The 17953-nt window shown below is 39.6% G+C and overlaps 1 protein-coding gene across 7 annotated transcripts in view; it reads right to left on the bottom strand.

Annotated features, from left to right (window-relative positions):
* Positions 1 to 17953, bottom strand: part of LOC106530705 (microtubule-associated protein 2) — a 91457-nt gene that overhangs the window by 36277 nt on the left and 37227 nt on the right. For 6 of the 7 annotated variants that reach the window (XM_014026390.1, XM_014026395.1, XM_014026394.1 and 3 more), the window contains exon 2: positions 8005 to 8062. The gene's annotated coding sequence lies outside the window, so the exon portion shown is untranslated. Of the gene's footprint in view, positions 1 to 8004; positions 8063 to 8207; positions 8249 to 17953 lie in introns of those variants that run through there. The other variant, XM_014026391.1, reaches the window with a different exon arrangement.

Raw genomic sequence — 17953 nt, 5'->3', positions numbered from 1 at the left:
ATACCATACCATACCATACCATACCATACCATACCATACCATACCATACCATACCATACCATACCATACCAGACAGGGATAGAAGCCTTCTTCTTTAAGTTAGATGCAAAAACAATTAAGTAGTTTCTCTGAACGGGTTCTTTAATGAACCGTTTCGTCCCTCCTCCAATTGAGATGTCATCAGTCTGAGTTGTTTCAGGTGAACTCAGCTTTATAAGCTGTGCCTCCACATGGTGAACAAGCAGGTTTAACGAGGACCAACAAAGCTGTTGGTTCACATTCAAAGGAGGACCATCAGCCTAGCAATAGATCATTAGTGCATTGATCATCAKGGAGGATCATGTGCAGATCACCTGAGTATYRTTGGGGCCCTGATTATCACCTATTGCTGCTCTCAGGGTGCTGAGTCATAGTTGCAATAACAACCGGACATGGAGGTCTTCACCTCTGTTTAATGATGGGCAGTTTTCTTCACAAAAATAGCCTATTTTACTCTACTCTCAAACCAGTGTTCCTCTCTATCAAGGATGAAAAGTGGGAAATCGATTGCCCCTTGGGTCAGGGGGTTTGAGCGTCTTGTTCACGGTTGATGGTAGGATGGAACAGGACATGGATGGACTGATCGGGGCCTTGTCTTTAGCTATGAGGACATTGCTTTGGTCGATTTATTGGCTTGTCTCCATTCCAACCYTCACCTGTGATCATGCGGTTTGGACCATGACTGAAAGGACGTAATCCTGGATTCAAGCAGCCAAAATGGCATTCCTTTGTAGGATGGTCTGGCTCAGTCTTTGTGTTAGTGTAAGGAGCTCCATCATCCAGGGGTGTTGGGGTTTGAGCTCAAAGTAGAGCTAYTGTTCCTTCAAAAAGGAGTCAGCTGAGGTGGTTTTGGGCATCTGATTAGTATGCCTCCTGGGTGCCTCCCACTGGAGGTTTTCTAGGTACGTCCCACTGGGAAGAGACCCCGGCCCTGGAGGGATTAAATATTCTCCTTGGTCTGGGAAAGCATTGGGATCCCCCAGTAGTAACTGGAGAATGTCCCTGGAAAGAAGAATGTCTGAGTTTCTCAGATAAGCGGTAGAAAATGGAGCCATAGTAAGTTTATTGGAGAGCTTTACAACATTTCTGTTAAAAATTCAAGTAAGACTGCCTTACTGTATGAGACAAATCTTTAAGATTTAAAATTTTTATGATCTACTCAAAGGTTGTTCTTCAGTAAAGTGAAGTGGGAAAAACCTTTTTATCAAGACTGATTTATGGGAATAATGTGAATATGAAGACAGTGGTGGTTTGTTGTCTGTGTCTGTGGTTCAACTTGGGGGTCCAGCCAGCAAATCTGACATTGTCTCTCCTCTGAGGTCTCTCTGCTTCCTCCCTTTCAAACTTGGCCAACACCCCCTCTTCCTCATCAATAATTCACAATGACAGACTCCCCTCTTCAGCGCCCACACACACCCTCAGGCCAACACACACCTCCATGCAACAAACGTCAGTGGTAAATACATCAAGTCCAAGGAGTGGGATATTRTAAACCAATTACTTCATAAAATATTTCTCAGAAAAACAAAAAAAGCTAATAAAATTTTTCCACTATTTGTTCTTAAATTTTCTTTAAAGTTACGGAATAAATGCAAATGTAAACACAAGCTCCTTTTCTTGTTTTTTTTTTTAACATAATTTATATACTGATATCCATTTCATTTGAGATTTTCAAAAATTGGATGCACAAATCATGGCTCCCTGGTCGCAAACACGAATAAAAGCTTTCATCAAGAAAATTAGCCTTTTTTTTCTTGCAATTTGGAGTCTTCAACAAGTCTCAAACACAAACCTTTATCTTTTTTTCCACAGCGTTTATCCATGCTTGGAAAGAAATGTTAATTGGGAAACTTGGAACACAGAATCAGCTCATTTACTTCCACTCAGTCTGATCTGACCGCGGGTCAGGAGCTGCAGCTTTAGAGAAGAGCAATATCCTGTTTGAGAGGAAAAACCGTGGGAATTGTGGTTTGGGCTTTCGGACTTTGAAATTTTTTCTTTTAACATTAATTTCCAACATGGTTTAATGCGTGTAAGTAGATTTAATATGAAAGCAGGCAGGACCAGGTGCTGGTGGTTGTGCCCTCAAGGCGACAGCTGCATTTAAATGTTGAGACAGGTGGCAAAACTTCTCTGCATAGAAGTCGCCCAAAAGCATCACATGGAGATTCATCAATCAACAAGTTCGCACTGGATGGTTCAAAATACTGCCCGGAGGCTTGTTACTTTTATTACTGAGGAATTCTTTCACCGTGAAAAGACTGGAAAATCATTTTAAAAGGGAATTATGTGGATGCTATGGGTTTGGGTTTGAGTAAATCCTGGCAGGTCATTTTAAATATATTTTTATAGATATTTACGCAATAAAATGTGTATAATGGGAAAAAAGTATTTTTTTTACCATCATGCTGATATAATCTAATATATTAGTTGGATATTCTTTTTTATTAGGGTGAATTTCAATTATGTGTACTTTTCCAGATATGTCGCCTTCCCATAAGTTTACCACATGTCACAGTGAGGCTACAAATATGCGTACCAGCATCAACTATAGTGATCTTTTTCAAAAACTTTCAAACTTAGATTACTAAATTAGACAAAAACAGTTCTAACTCAGTCAGTTCTACACCAACATACAATGTAGTGTCTTTAGCTTTGAGTCATATACAACCAATATTCTGAACTTGTGTAACATCTTTGTCTACAACCAGGCATTTAGATAGAGGGGTGTCTGCCTTTTGTAGCTTGGTGACACCTCAGAACACCCTCAGGACAGCGTGACGATCTTCAGGTTCACCAAGCTTCAACGGACTTTTTCCAAATGCAAGTTGTTTTTTCCCCCTTTTTTCATAAACTGACCGCAATTATTTTATGAAACCAGAGGAAGACAGAGAATAAATTGCACCAGCTTCGATAGAGGAGGTGGGTAGCGATGTTCCAGCTTCAGAAGCTTTTGTTGTTGTGTTGTTTTCACAATCTCTGCTCACGGTCCGTGTACAAAAATTTTGTAGGGAAAACAAATAACAAACAGCACTAGAGCTGTGGCCTTTTCCAAAAAAAAAACTACCTAAGACCTGCCTACAACCATTGCATTCACTGTTATGAGTCAACCTTGTTTGTTAGCAAAATATTTCATAAACGACTGGATGGATTTGAAATGTAGATTTATAACTGAAAAAAAGGGCTCTAGCTTAGCCATGTTTACAGATACTGAGGGAAARTTTGTTGTGGTAGTAGCTAGGGATGTGTACCGAATTCGATACTTTTTGATGTAAAGACCGAATTCTGTCAGTGCTACCGAGTATCTATTCACGTAACATCAAACGGAACCATGTTTCGGTACCTAAACGCATCATTGCGACCGGTTTGGCGTAATAATGGTGAGTTTTCCATGCTTGTCCTGAACGCAGCATTGCGCAAGAGCGTAATGACGTCAGCAGCCGCTGGTTCAGTAAACAGAGTTCAGTCTGAATATAGCTTGAAAGCCTCGCAGCTCCTGGAGTAAAACTCACCAAACAGATCGCCTCTGAATTATCTGGTGGATTAACTATCTTGTGAATACGACGTTAGTTTGCTCAAAATAAAGTAACGCCACTTTCTTTATTTCATCCTCCATTAAACAGAGACCAGCTGAGGAAAACAACAGGCACTTCCCAACAGTCCGAACACGTCTGACCTGAAAGAGCACAAGCAGCTAACTTGAAGTGTTGGACGCATTTTGGATGCTCAAAACATAGCTTGAATACCTTTTATTTATTTTAACTCAATCCTCTTTTGCTTATTTGATTTAAATTAAACTTATTTGCCTTCCATGGACCTCAATCACACAATTTTTCTAGCGGGGAAATGACATCAATAGAAACACGTGGAGCTGGATTTTAATTTGTGCAATAAGACAAAACAGTCTTGTTGTTTTCAAGACTTTTCACCTTAAAGAAACAACTTGAAGAAATTTATAGTTATTACAGGCTAGTACTGATGTTACAAGCACAACACTAGATTATTAGGGTTTCCTTTTTATAATGTTTGATCTATTATGTGTTAATTGATATAGTTAGTTACATGTCCGAATTATAAACAACACATAAATGAAACGTTATTATAACAGATTGAGATTTTTGGATGAATGCCTGTGATTCAGCCGTARGTCAGTAGGGGGTGAACTCAGGCATTGAAGAATCATGTATAAATCGATGCACTTCCTRGCTTTTGGCCAGTGTGGTTTTCCTTGTCAGCCCGGTGACAATTAAACCTCACTCGGTTCCAGAATTCTGGTGTTGTATGGTTTATTCCTTCCACAAATCATTTTATTTAACAATGGTGTTTTCATCTTGACTTCAGTCGTATTAAACACGTATTTTTCTTACAGTTTTGGTGACACCCGACGTTCGGCTGACGGTSGACTAGACAGCGGGGCTGTGTTGAGGCTTCGGCTAACTAGGCCGGTCGTTGGAGACACCGTATCGACGCACGTCCTAGGCACCAATAAACAGGTGAGCAAAATCTTTTTTTGCTTTCCATCTTGTTAACATAAMGGGACTCTGCGACGATCGGTGTTTCTGCGTGACGGCCTGTGTGTCGGGGCGTTGAAACAGACTCGCTAACTGTTAGCTTCAGTGTTAGCGTTGCTACGCTATGCCTGTGGACCAGCGTAGCAATGATAGCTTGTTAGCTTGTCACACGTATTTTTCTTACAAACTGATGTTACAATACAAAGAGTTGGATGTTGTCTTGATATTTGTTAATTTTATATATTGAGAAATATGTTAAATAAAAAAATATAAGTTTATTATTGAAAAAACACATACACAAAGTACCGAAAATTGGTACTGTTAAGTACCGGTACCGATTCCCAGGTACCGGATATTGGTACCGAATTGATTCAAATGTCAAAGGTACCCATCCCTAGTAGTAGCCGAGAGTTATACGCAACCAAGTGCTAACACATCTTGCTATTATAAGCAAAACAACTCTAATTCTGTTATTTCTCATCATAGGATGATCTTAGTTTAAAACTCTAACCTTTAATCAGGATGTCTAGTTTGGATGGCTGCCCAGCAACAGCTCGACCGCAGGAGCATCTCCCTCCGAGTACAAATAAGAGGAAGAGGTGCAGGATGATGATGAGGAGAGGGTTGCTGTGTGTTCCCAAAACCGAGGACAGATAAAGGACGCATTTGCCCCCGTCGTCACCCCATCCTGCACCATGCTGTGTCACCCTGTGTTGGGTTCCAGAGAACAGACAAGTTGCCTCGGAGCAGCCCGGCAACCATGGAGGCAGACGGAAACTGAGACAGAAATGGAGGGTGGGGTGAGGTGTCACATCAGTGTGGATGTGACAGACGTCTCAGTGACTTCTAGCTGACAGTCAAAAACACATGTGATCTCTTTGAAACACTGCAACACGTAAAATGTATTTAAAATAATGTATTTTGCTGAAGAGCCTGATATTTATTTTAGAAATAATTATGTGGGCGAACTGCATAATGTTTTACCAGCTTTTGATACAATTTTTTTTACTCATCCATTCACCTACAACTTCAAGACGYCTTTAGATTACTGCTGTTCAGAACCTCCAATCTGGACTGCAACAAGAACTATACGTTGGACAAACACTTTCTCAAAATAAAAAGTTCTGTTTTAACAATAAACCTATTTTTGTCTGTTTTAACTTAAAATATTTTCACCTATCAATCTCTAAAAAACTATCAAGGAGCATAATTTATAGTTGAATACATGATTGATACACTGTCTACTCTGTGAGATGGGAAAAAAACKGATCTCCTTGACATTCGTGTGTGACGAAATTAGTTTCATTTTGAGCCCCGATAACTTTTTCGTCGCAGGAGTATGCGTTAAGTATGCAAAAAAAACAGCTTCTACTGCTTTACTTCCAGAAGTGTCTGCTGTACTAGCACGATGGATAGGTTGAAGGAGCAGCTGGCTTAGGCTGTTAGGAAATACAGTCATCTTTACAACTGTTCTAACAAAACCTATAAAACTAGTCAAATGGCAAAGAACTCTTGGAGATAGGTAGCACAATTACGGTATTGTGCACAGAGGAGTCTGTTTTTGGCAATTTCTTTGTGACAAATTTGCATGAAGCGACTGACAGAGCAGTGACCCTGGCAGCAAACAACAATGTGGAGCTGTACACCGTTTTTCAATGAGGTGCATTGAATAGAGAGGTGCCATCACCTCCCATATGAGTGTTTCACAACTGGAKGTAAGTAATTATGCCTCAACCTTTCTGTTTAGATTGGCTGATCAAAACGGAAAGAAAGAAGCGAATTCATGATAGCCATTATTAATATCACTGTCATGGACTAATTATTTCTATCTGTTTCACCTTGACACTGTCCATCACTCGTATCTTTCTGATAGCTCATTTCGCTCTCGTAGTCTGTTTGTCCAGACAACAGGACTCCGCAATGGACTGACCTCTCTTGTTTGATAAGACACTCTTTGAGCTGGGAGCCCTGTGATAGGCTGGAGAGTACATGGGGTGATCTGTGATTGGTTATAAGCACGTMATATGATGTTAACATGRTGTTATATTACTGGCTGTGGTCTGCTGACGAGTTCAGTCGCAAGCATGCAGAACTTCCTGATTCAGTTCTGTTTGTTTGTCGCTCATAATTAAACCTTATTTAATTATCACACACGCAGACTTTTCTGGTATTATTCCAACGTGTTTCTGCATTCTTGGTAGATCGTGCCACCACAATCACAATATTTAACAACAGCTTTAAATCTTGTCTCTCACTGAWCTGTTACTATTGGTGACAAACTGGGCACAAATCGAAAGAAAATGCTAATTTAAACGGCACTGTATTGTACTTAAGATAAGTTTAAGTGCATACGTAACTGCAAAAAAGTTGAAAAATCCCTGCGAATGGTGTGCAAATTTGTTTGGTTGCAATTTAGTCAAAAGGTGCCTTCATTACATTTCACTTAGTTCTCTTTTAGGTCTCTATAACATCAAACCCTCCCAATGTCTTACGTTTCTATGAAACTAAACAGAAGCCCATAAAAACCACAAACTATTTTAAATGACAAATTGCTTTGAAAAGTTTTGAACGTGTTCAAAATTCCACCTAAACCAGTGCGAACATTTTGAAAACTCCCTTGAGAACTCAGGGAAATACTGGTTTACCTTACAGCATCATCACTGCTACAAAAAGCTTGAGTTTGATCAAAATGTTTTTGTTCTGTTTTTCTTGTGTAATTATTCCATAAGTAAGTTCAACGACAAAATTTATTATATTTGGAGGAGATAAATGGAYAAGAAATACAAAACAGCAAGTGGAAAAGCAACAATAAAAAGTTAAATCCTTACAAAAAAATCAAGGATTGACAGAAGAGGGATGTATAATACAAGAAAGAAGGAGAAAAAAGGCTGGTGAAGGAAGCCAAAATTCTTTAAACTCCATCAGCACCTGCTCCAAAAAGCTGTCAACAAACTTGTGACAATCAGATCAGCCAACGCAGAGAGACAGCGTAACATGTCCCGCGGTCTCGCTTGGCTTGGTGTCAGTCCCACTGAGGGAAACCACCAACAATCTGCTGGCCATGGGTCTCAAACCACCAACCACCACATGCCATCACAATCTCAGGCCATTAAAGCTATCACAAATCCTCAGAATGAGCAAAAATGYTTTGTGGACATCAGGGGTTTACATTTCTTGAAGTACTCTGGGCGGCTGAATAATTGGCGCTGTCTAGACACCACAGAACGTCACAAAGACTAAAGGTCACCAAACCACGGAACCCCCCAGCTTATCGTAACATCAGCTTTTTTTTCACTCAATTGTTTAAAATGTCAGCAGCAAATAATCTGAATATTTTAAATGTCTGCAAACAAAAGCTACAAAATAACCAGGGAAATGCTGAGCTGAATGAAGACCACCAATGCAAATGCTTGTATCTCTAAGGGAAAGTGAGAGTTACAGTGTGACATCTTACCTGGTGGAGTGGGTCCAGCTTTTTCTCTGCAAAGARGAAGCAAGGGAGGCAGCGGCTTCTGCAGAGAGAGGAGAAGCAAAAAGAGATGAGACAGACAGTAGGAGCGAAACCGGAGTCATGGGGCAACGCCGCACTCCTAAAGATGACTGATGCTTTTTCTTTTCTTTTTTTTTTATCGGCGAATGCTGCTGCAGCTTACACACCTCCCGTCCCCACGACGAGCCAAACGACACACTCACTCGCAGCTACAGACYGAAGCCGGTGTCTGCACTGCGATGGGGAGGGGTGGAGATGGGGGTTGGGGATGGRAGCCGTGTCTGAGGGGAAGAATTGCATGCGCGTGTGTATACGTTTTGCCCGTCAGTCCCATTAATTCATGTTTGAAAGGGATATGAAGCTCATCCAACCCCAAGGGGATTGAGTTCAAAGATAAAAAAAAAAAAAGACCTTCTTAGAGATTTCCAGGAGCGGGTTTTATTCCTCTCTTTGTTCATCTCATTGACCATGCTACTAAAAGACGCTCACATTGTGCTTGCACAAAACAAACAAATAAAAAATMTAAACATGACAACGAACGCGGCGCTGAGTGTGGACATAAGCGTGTAAAGGCGGGGTGCGGGGCTTGCCCCGTGCTGAATAATTGCTCTGTCAGTGGTGCTCATTTGCAGGCAGGGCAAGTGCTGCAGCAGCACTCAAACAAAGGCGGCGAGGGGAGGGAAAAAAAAAAAAGCAAGGGGGTCTGAGCGAGGGACTGCAGAGGCCCAGACTAGCAAAGCAAAACCATACAAGCCCAGAAAGAGCTTTAAATTCCCTGCTCATTACTACAACCACAAACCATATGAAGGGAAATGTATTTTTAGTGCACAGACTCACATCRGTCCAGCTATCCATCACCTGCGCTACTAGAGACGTCAAACTGAATCAACGCAGACATTATGAGCTGAGTCCAAGGGCTAAAAGAATGAAATTAGAAAACCTGTGAAACAACTCTGGAAAATTCTCATGTTTTTCGGACATCTTTGCACAAAAACTCACTTTTATTGGATGYGGTTTGTCTCTCGTGTCCCTCAAAATGTATGACATTTTCAGGTTCTTGTTAGATTCATAACYAAAGTAGCTAAAAGGCTTATTCAAATGTCTGTGCGAATAAAGTGTGGGTCCACTGACCTCGCTGTGACAGTGAAACTGCAGAACAAAGGCTTGATGAKAACATATTTGATATTTGTGCTCAATGTGCAGAATTTGTATTTCAATGATGGAAATTGCTACAAATGCTGTAACTCAAAACCACAAGGTCAAAGGTGATAAAAGCAGCAGAGGCTCACAGTCTTTGCAGATCCTTGCTATCAGTGCAAACGGAGACCCTGTTGGTTAGCATTAKCTATGAGACTAGTAACTATCTACTTATGTGCTTTTTAAATTAAGTTGTGTCCTGTATGTTTGTCATTAATGAAATATTTGATTCAAAGAAATCCACAAAGATYCCCAACTTCCTATTTCTCAAAGGAATCCACTGTTGCAGCATCTGTATTCAAATTTCACACCCAAAGTATTTTCATAAAATGAATTTTTTCTCCATCTATAAAACCTTTATTAGTTTTACAGGTTAGCACTTCTACAGTAGCTAATGGCTAGTAAATGGTGAGTATGTGTTTGTGTGTGTCCTTCCTCAGAAAGAGTATCTACTGTTGTCAAGATTTATTTTACAGTTTTTTTTATTTTTGGTATTTTAACGGTAAACAAACCCCACTTTCCATAGTGTTATATGCCACTTTCGTTGGTTCAACTGGTTAGCATCAGCTGAGGGTTTTATATGATGGATAGATGTTTCGTGAATTGCTAATTTGTCTATTTTTAAAAGGTTGCTGTCAGGTTTGGATACTAGTTGTACGAACAGACCCAGAGTGCAGACTGAGGCAAGGGGGTTCAAAAACACTTTATTTTTCAAGAATTCAGAAAACAAAATGCTGGTTTGGCAGCAAACAGGAGAAAACTAACAAAAAGAAACAAAACCAGGAACACACAGATGACAGTAAATGAGGGACTGAATAGTAGAAGGAGCCCRTGATGTCCTAAAATAAAATACCTGACGTGGGTGGGTAGAGAGGGTAAAAGGACGGACGTCAAAACAGAATAAATAAATGAAAAACCGACAAGTAAACAAGCCTGGATACAGGGAACAAACCAAAACAAAATATTCTTAACATTTCAGAGAAAATTTAGAAATAACACATTTAACAAGACCAAATASTATTGCATCGTCAGCAATTAAATTTAGCAAAAAATGTTTTCTTGATGTTAATATAAGATTCTAAACAGATTTTGCATTGATTATTTTCACATAACTTACATTTTACTAATTTTGTTGATAAGCATCAAGCTAATTCGTACACATTAAGCATCTTTGCTCACAATATTTTTTTCTTTGCGTCTCAAACAAAAGTAAACCTAAACCTGTTAAACAGTAAAGTTATCAGCTGCTGCATGCAACTAATTTCAGTTTTAAGGCTAAAACAACCTGTAAACTACATTTAACTCCTGCTAGCAAACAAAATATGTTAGAAATAGCAAGTGAAAACCATGAAGCAATTAGCTATGTGGTTTTATGCAAAGCAAAAAATAAAGCTAAAAAATGAAAATGTTATATCCATTGTAGGGGTCACCTCGAGTGAAGAAACAAGATTTACTGCCTCRAAGCAGGCCTCGGACAGGCCTGACGAGAGGRCAGGAACTCTGTCACAAACTGAACTCAATTTAGGCCATGAAAGGTCATTCTAACCGTGGAAGAGAAYTCCTYAGTTCTCTTAATCAGATAATGGACAGAACAATCTCTTCTGTTYGTGATTCATTTGTTGTTTAACTAAGAATGTTTATGCATTTGTTAAATCATGATAATGACTGTCACAAGAAAAGTGGAACCACTTCTTTTCTTTTATCGTGCCTTAAAGATTTATAATGGTATAAAAAAATCACGGAGAATCTCATTACAATGTTTTCATTGTGTTTTTATATAAATCACTGTTTTTATTTTACTGTGAACACAGTAATATAATTGTGAATTTTTCCTGAGAAAATCTTTCATTCATCTGGACTAACAGAACGGTTCAGAACTGATTATAAGACAGAAATGTTACTTAATCATCATAAATGTTTTGTAGTGATTTCTCTTAGAGTCTATCAGAAGAAAGCTGAAAAAAGGTTATCCTGTTGTGAACAGCCATATCATTTTAACCTTGGGCTGGCGCCGCTGGCAAATCTTTTATCTTTCTTTCTCTGACTCATCTCTAAGCTGAGGGCGGAGCCAAAGATCGTCCGTTTTTTTTTTACTAACCCGGACGGCTTTGAGCGACACACTCTTCTTCCTGACTCCAAACTAGGAAGAAAGCTGAGTTCTCTCTCCGGAGGAACTCAGTCCGGCTTTTAAGTCTTAGCCCATGAGCTAACTAGGGAAGACTTGACAGCYGGGACTCGGCACRCCAGCCGGTCCCACCCCGAGGCTTCAAGCCTCTAAGTGTGTTTCTACCTCCCGTGGGRAGATTTTATTTTGAAAAGAAGGAACCGGATGTACAGCTTGAATTTTTCTGGCTTGGACTGAAACAGACGAAAAGTTACCTGAAAAACACCTACATCGCCAAATACCNTGAAAAGAAGGAACCGGATGTACAGCTTGAATTTTTCTGGCTTGGACTGAAACAGACGAAAAGTTACCTGAAAAACACCTACATCGCCAAATACCGGTAAGCGAGCCGATAATCAGTTCCCTGGCTGATCGGAGGTGAGACAGTTCCTACCAAGCGGTTGTCTTAAGAAGACATCACCAGGTAAAGCTGACGTGTTCGGAGTRACGTGTCATGTGGATTCCTGAGCGCAGAAGGGACGTGCTGATCCGGTTGAACCACACTTTGATAAAGTAAAATTAGTAGCAACCTACTAACATTACTTTCCTCCTTTTCTTTGTTCTTTATTTGCCAAAACTTAAGCTAAAATTGCCAGTAAAATTGTTTGGTTGTTAACATCAGAACTTACATTTTACTTTTCTATATAAGTAATCTGAGTTGATGTGAATTGAAATTCGGACGCGGATTTTATCTCATTTTAACTTTGGCACTTGTTATAGGAATACCCACAATCAAGTGTACTTATGATTTGTTCAATTTGTGTAAATAAATGATTGCATAGTCTTTTATGAATCAACTTGAACTCGTCTGAACGTTCAYTTATTGTGTCACTTTTCACTTCACACAGTCAAGATATTAACAAGTAATGAGAAATACCTTGGTAAAAGTTTCCTCAACCTTGTGTATGAGAGATGTGGGAAAAGCTTAATTCACCTTAAGCCCCCCTTCCTACACCATGTAGAAACTGTAAATTAATAACAAGTACTTCTTAACATATTTTATGTTATCAGAATCAACTGCATGATATGTCTACTATAACTTGATAAGCTAATATTAATGCTAACTAATTTCACTTGCTAATGAATCCTTGTAGACTTATTTTGTATTAAACTATAAAAGCAGAGGTTAAAAGTAAAACAAAGTTTATTGTTACAGCTGGTAACATTCAGTATAAGATTTCCTTTACAGTTGATCAGAACCAGTGAAGCTAACCAGTCTGTTCAGACTGACGTTAAAGAGAGACTCCCGCACACGGTCGCCAAACCTCAGAGAGACCACTGAGGTTGATGTGAGATTGAATCATAAGGGATTCAGTCACAGAGTCTCCAAAACCACTTAAAAATTAGAGGGAGAGAGAAAAACAGGCAAGTCTGACCCTCTCCTTCCACATCCTCGATTAGCTTTGCAGAAAGAGCCATCAGCACGAGGCTATAATCACGCTGTCGGCATCGAGGGCCGGATCTTAAAGAAAGCAATTGAGACATTTAGAATGATGTCACTCTGTATGAGGAAAAGACAGAGGAACGAGAAGACATAAAAGGTGAAGAAAAGARGAGGTTAGGTGGGACTGCAAAAAGGAAGACTGATTGACAGAAATCAAATTTCTACCACCTTATGGGCAGCCTTCTGCTAGCGCCGATTACAGTCCGAAGCGAGAGGGAACAACAAACATAGCAGCTAACATCTAATCTCCCTGAAAGCAGATGCCAGTCGTGCTAATACCAATCTGCTGGAACCAACAGGACCATCAACAGACGCAGCAGAACACGTCGGACAGATTAGACGTCATTTTGCTCACCCAGTTTGAGCAGAACAACAAACTGTTACACATTAAATACTTTCTTACAAACAAACAAGACTCAAAGTTGAATACTAAAAGGATATTGACATTTCTGCATGTTATAAGTGCATTGTTTCCTCTTCAACTATACAACTAAAAGGTATGCCAATCTCAAAGCTGTATTGGGAATAAGTTGGGCTTTCGTTGGCTGCCCCAACTCCCTGTGATCAGGATTAAGTGAATGGATCATCCCTTGCGTAAAACAAAAATCGACCCATTCATCCAGATTTGGATTTGAGATTTGAATGGAGATCAGAACGCTTCTGACTTGCACTGTTTGATGTACCGCTGCAGAGCAATTGAACTTTACATCACTGCGTTAGCAAAAAGGAAAAGAAAATCAGGCATCATTAGCTTCTCCAGGGAAACAAACAGATGCTGATTAATGTATACTTAGGCTGGCTGAACTATCATCCCATCTGAATTGTCGCCCRCTGAGCTGTCACCCAATAAGACCCCTTATTAAAGCATGACTCATGTTGTTTAAAACACAACATTAGCACAAACTGCATTTCAGTGAGTGGGCAAAAATAATCTTAGTGATGTGAGGACACCTAAGTTGCAATTCATGAACTGACTCTTATATGACTTTAAACTGYAAGATGGAAGTGATATTTTTGGATTTATAAAGATATAAATGTTGCAAAATTATAATGTAAATGGTCAAAAATATATAAATGAACAATGAGTCTGAATGAAAAAAGAGTAAAGGTGAATTAGGACAAAAAATGTCAGCTTAAGTTATAGTGAGTTAAGACCATAAGGCAGAGTGTATTCACAGGTAATGGTCAATATGAATGCAAGAGAGGTTAAAYCGTCCAACTATTAGACTTTTATTTTGTTCAGATTTCCATAATTGAGGATCCTACACTGCATGTTTCAACCCAAACAAGGTTGATTGTTGAAAATCAACTGGAGAAAAAAATGTTTACATGTGCACACTGAATCTGCTGTGATTTTCATGCCAGGTCACAAGCTGGTGATGTGATTTTTGTATTTCAACAAGACGTTTATTCACACAGACGAGTCTTCGGCATAAAAAAAAGAGTTGCATCCAAAATGGTGAATAGAAGAACTTTGTTTGGACCGCAGATGAGGTCGGGTCACTCGTATACTGTATATTGTAAGGGGTGGGTAACACCACATCACTCTGCTATCCTTAATTGTTACTATTGTTCATCTCWATGGAGGAGCCAAAAATTTTATAGGGATGGCCATACTGGGACCACTGGTCACACAAGGTGGTTCAAATAGAGAAAAAAAATGTTTTCCTACATGGAAATTTGCTGAGAACCTAATCTTCTTGATCATTCTCTTTTACTTACACAGACAGTGACTTCCACACATGTTAATTATCTTTTTGAACATTGAAGTTGAAATGAAAATTTTGCATATAGAAATAGTTTTGCCAAAATGYTGCTGGCAAGGCAGATGTTGGGGTGGCCACTAGGGAGGCCAAAGATTATTTTATGGTCACCCCTGGCTCTATTCCTTGTTCATCTACTCGTGAAAGCACAAAAACACAATTTACACCAACTAGTCTCCAACARTTATAGCTCCGTGAGCCTTAAGGTTTAAGTTAGTGCCAAACTAACTTTAYAGCCAAAACCACTATACAATTCAGTCTATTTACCATTTACCAAACWAAYACYGTYACCTAGACAGGGATGTTGTAATCACTCACCCTAACATACAGATGGTAATAACTAAGRATTGGATGAAAACTTGATAATCAGCACAACATGAGCAGCAGCAATCTTACTTCTGGTTCCAACAGCAACCTCTTGTTTTGGTTTGAAATGGGACAAGGAGCAACAGCATCTGGTTGTTTGTTTCAAAGAAAGTAAATCTGATTTAAGAGAAACCTAATTACCMAGATCCGCATTGATTTAGCCATCTTAGCCATCTTTCCAAGGGTGTCTGATCTGTCTCAAGCTCTGTTAGACAGGTATTCAAAAATCTAATTATTTAATTGGTTAGGGTTTTCAATCTGATAAATTGCACAATTTGGTATAAAAAAATAAAGTTGATTAGATGCACAGAAGTTTCTTTGATCCAAATTTTTTAACATGCCTTGTTTCATAAAAGTTTTTCCTCCAGAAGCCAAATCATCCACTGTTTTTGTTTTTAGTTTAATGACTGTGAATTGCCAAGTCTAAAATTTATTACCCTAATAACAGTCTGGAATGAGGTGAGCTACTGGAAAAACTGTCAACTTGTCCGTCTCTTGTCTCACACCCTMCATTAAATACCTAATGTACAGTCTTTATTTATGTACCAAATGTTAGGTGGTAGAAGCAGTTCCACAATAAAAACATTATACAAGCCAACCCATCCACCCCCTGACCAAACACTCTTATGAAATGCCATCCTTAAACAAAAAATGGACAAAAATGTGGTTCATACTCTGTCACGTACGCAAGTCTTTTTTGGTGCAACACCCCCCACCCCAGAAGACCAATTCCCTAGGGGAAACACTGAAAACTAATCAGTGATGTTCATCTATAACTGAATAACTTCAGGAGTAAACCCCATTTAAGATGGATGCCACAACTAATCAATCTTAGCCAACACAAAAGCTCTAACTGTAACTCTAGGTTTTACAAGTATTGGAGCTAAAATTTGATGTGGAAGTAGCTGAGAGTCATTCACGACACATGCTATGAGCATAAGATCTCACCATATTGCACTAAATGTTGATTTTAAGGTTTAACTGAAGCAACTGTCATTTTCAATGTAATGAAGAAATTTACTGGGGCTTGTTTACTACTGATTTTTAAAAGCACCACACATTTTATAGTATTTTCTTAGGTGAATAATGATGTTTTTATTGTGTGATTATTTTTGTGATTAAAATGAGGATTTCATGTACAGATTGGTCTGTGTGGCTATAAAATAAGGTTGCCCAGGGCAGGGAGGTGCTGTTAGTTTAGATGAATGCCTGGATACACAACAATGCATAATAGAAATGTTAATTTTAACACTAGCTGGAAAGGAATTATGTTGAGAGGATTTGACCCTGGAGCAGGAAAGTGCCCCCCCCCCCCGTTAATGACAAACTTAGTAGTTTGGTCAGATCCTGAAGAAGTTGTTATAAGTAACAACACTTCCTGGATTCTAGGCTGAATGCATGCAGAGAAAGCATTAAACTTGCATTTCAGCCCTGCATTGGTGTGGTTGTATGAACTCTTTTCACATTCAAACATTCAAGTATTGGTGTATTTCCTATCTGGTTTTGAACACGTAATTTAAAACTAATTTTATTTTCAGTAAGATGACTTTCGTTTAAAACTTGTTGCATAAGGAGAAACGTTGCATTAGGAAACCTTGTCCAGAAATGAGAACCACCTGGGGTGAAGACCTGGTGGTACTGCTTTGGCTCCTGAGTCTCAACAGGGCTGGGTCTTTCTCTTGGGTGAAGTCCAAAAGACAGATAGCTTGCTATCTCAACTTGGGCCAATCACCTGCAAGGAGGACCATCAAGGTCGAGTGCCATGCAAACTGGGAAGCAGGCAGCCCCAGGGCAAATCTAGGACCTACTAGAGGGATTATATATCCTCTCTGGTCTGGGAACATCTTGAGTTCCCCCAGGAGGATCTGGAGAGTTTCACTTGGGAAAGGGATGTCTAAGTTTCACCCCTAGACCTGTTGACTCCGTAACCTGACTACGAATAACCATGGAGATTTTTATGTAGTAAACCAATCAGGGAAAGTGTTCATTTCCACTTCTTTATTTCTATTAGCTTGAAGGTTTTTCATAAATTATACACAGGGAGATGTGTTTCCTATATGATGACAAAGAGAATGACATGAATATTATCTTAAAACTTGTCTACCGGTACACATTTGCAATAAAGTCATAAATGATATCGCACCAAGGAGAACTCACCATATAGGATATACTCTGCGTATACCCCTTCCTTACTCTGGATGTTTTGTCAAAATTTTTGACATTTGCATTTCTGGGTGTGTTTTGATTTTTTTAATGGTTTGATGTTTAGCAATAGGACGTTCTGCCTTTCATACTCCACTGTAGTTACAAACCACAGAACCATATTTTTCACAAACCATCTACCGTATTTTTCGGACTATAAGCCGCGACTTTTTTCCTGAACTTTGAACCATGCGGCTTATAGTCCAGTGCGGCTTATACGTGGATTTTTTTTCTTCAGCCACCAGGGGGCTCTTATGCTGCATTTGCTTCAACCACCCGCTTCAAAAAAAGAAAGGAAAAAAAGGAAGAAAAAGGCGATAGCTTCCAGAGCCGACTGTTGTACCAGGAAGCARHDRTTTAAAGATAGTCAATGGCCAAAAACTCATAAAAGGGGATAAAACAGACATTTTTCACAGTGGAATCTGACTGATAAAAACTTTGGAGCTTAATCCAGGACCAGTTTGTGGATAAACGTCGAGTGAAGGGCCGCGGACTTTTTTTTTCCGCATTGCACTCCCCAGGGAAGGAATCCCTTGCAGTGACGTATGCTGGAGCGGGAGGGCTTTCCCAGCAGCTTGGCTCGGGGTTTCTCGGGGGAACTATGAAAGGTCAATGCGAAAATGAACGCCGAACAACCACGTGACGGCGCGTCAACCGGTCGACAGCCGAGCGACCATACTGCCAGCTTAGCCGGAAGTTTAGCACCATTTTGTTTTAGCTAGTAGCAGACACGACACGACGGCTCTTCGACAGACACAATGTTGGACAGTATGTGGG

Source organism: Austrofundulus limnaeus, unplaced genomic scaffold (assembly GCF_001266775.1).
Source record: "Austrofundulus limnaeus strain Quisiro unplaced genomic scaffold, Austrofundulus_limnaeus-1.0 Scaffold549, whole genome shotgun sequence".
NCBI classification, from domain to species: domain Eukaryota; kingdom Metazoa; phylum Chordata; class Actinopteri; order Cyprinodontiformes; family Rivulidae; genus Austrofundulus; species Austrofundulus limnaeus.
The sequence above is the reverse complement of the archived record's forward strand: the minus strand, read 5'-3'. Positions and strand labels throughout refer to the sequence as shown.